Below are 2,218 nucleotides of genomic sequence, written 5' to 3'. Positions count from 1 at the left end.
TTTTGTCTAGATTACTTTACTTTGGTGTAAATGGTTTTTTTTCTACTTTAATCTTTTTTAGTCCCAACTTATTGGGATGCAAAGTGAGAAAGAATTGTGAATTCATTACTGGTATTTGTGAATTCATCAATCTAACTAACTATTATCTCTAATTAGGTTAAATAAATCACATTAGTTGTAATACAAATGTATAAACTTCCAACATAAGTGAGCTTTCAAATGTTTCCTTAATTGAACTCCAAACAGAAGAAACACACGAATCCTATTTGGGGAGGTTTGGCAAATTCTTGAATTTGGAATGAAAAAATTGGGTTCACTTTGACCTTTGAAAGTGGGTAAGTTTTTTTCTCTGTCTTTTGTTTGTCTCTATTAGATTCTTTCTCATTATATCTTGTTTAATCTGCAATATTTAAGAATTGCTGTTAATACCTTGATGTAGGTACGGAATATTTCCTTGTTCAATCTTGGACTATTTAAACTAACTAATTCAGAGTTCTTCGATGCAACATATATATACCAGAAAGCTAAATGTTGTGGTAATTGATAGAGGAGTTTTGCTAACACTAATGAAGTTTTTGTTATATTTAAAGGAAGCACTGAATAGGAAAAATTTGAAGTTTTTGTTATATTTAATACATTAAATAACAATTTCATACAAAATTTTCTTTTATGATTCCTTAACCTGGTTTGATAAATCCTTCACAGAATGCTAGTCACAAAACAGAGAGAAGGCTATTATTGACCAATAATGGAAATGATATATCACCTTTATCCATATGAATTACATAGACCGAAACTTGTCATTGATTAACTCACTTGAAGAATAAAAAATATTATCATCATCAACCACATAACTCATTATTGATGTATAATGTAACATATTTCACACATTAATTTTATGAGAAACAGAATATCCGAAAAAAAAAGAGAGAGAATCACTATTAAATTTTTTATTTTTATTTAATGCGACCAGTTCATAATAAAAGTTGCTCATTTTCTCACTTTATTTACTTGATATCAATCCTAATATCCATGGTAATAATCCAATCCAATCTAGAATTTGAGCTTATAATATCAAAATTTCAATGTATATTTGTAAGCCTGAAGCCCGAACCATAAAATTGAAGCCTTAAAATAAATTATGAAATATTTATGAGCAAAAAAAAGAGGAGTAAAACATGATTTAGAAGAATGGAGGAGAGTGGAAAGTGTAAAACTGTGGTGTGGGCTAGCCATGTTGAGTTTTAATGTCGTCTTGTGCATGTAATAATTTATTGGCCAGCAATAGACTTTTAAATGGAACTCAGATATGCGACAAATTGCTCTTCACCTATTGGACTCGAAGATACCGTGAGCAACTAAAAAAACATCACTCCAGTACCAAAAAAAACATATTACTCATTCTAATTTGTACAAGGAAAATGATATATATATAATCGCAGATATGATTTCTACATATTATTTTTTACATAAATCATCACATAATATATGTTAATATAATCAAATAATACTAATAATAATTACATTTAGTTATAATTTTTTTATTTATTTTCTTCTCCCCATTCATTTTTCACCAAGCCATTACACTTTTTTTCGCCTCACACCAAAAGGAAAAGTTCTTAACGATCAATTTGAGATGTAACTTGTGGAAAGTGTAACATCAATCTACACAAAAAATCCTTTTGTGATTTAGGGTCAATTTGAGTTATCAAATACATATACCAAAGTGTTACTCTCTCCATCTTCGTTCCCCATGTGTCCTTCAATCCCTTTCATTATTACTGTTTTATCATTGTTATTTTAATTCAATGTCCAAAGTAATTATCTATATAATATTATCCAAGAGATAAAGAGATATGAATCTTACTGTTCTTCTAAATTGTTCACTGGCATCAATAATTGATAACACTGTTAACCTAAAAATAAATATAAAACTAAGATTGGTTGTGATATCAAGGTGATTAAGTTCAATAATGATAATGGTTCCCTCAATATAGTGCTATATCAACTCATCATTATATAAAGATTTAATTATTTTGTCTATTCGTATGATTACACTAAATCTTTAATGAAATTTTTTATTTCTTTTAATTAAATTTATATATCATATTAAATTTTATAATTAAATTTTTATCATAATAAAAATATTAAAATTAATAAAATATTTTATTAAATAAATAAAATATTCAAAATACTTAATTACAAAATATTCCAACGA

The sequence above is a fragment of the Arachis duranensis genome, chromosome 5, assembly GCF_000817695.3.
Source record: "Arachis duranensis cultivar V14167 chromosome 5, aradu.V14167.gnm2.J7QH, whole genome shotgun sequence".
Lineage (NCBI taxonomy): Eukaryota > Viridiplantae > Streptophyta > Magnoliopsida > Fabales > Fabaceae > Arachis > Arachis duranensis.
This window is presented reverse-complemented; position numbering follows the sequence as displayed.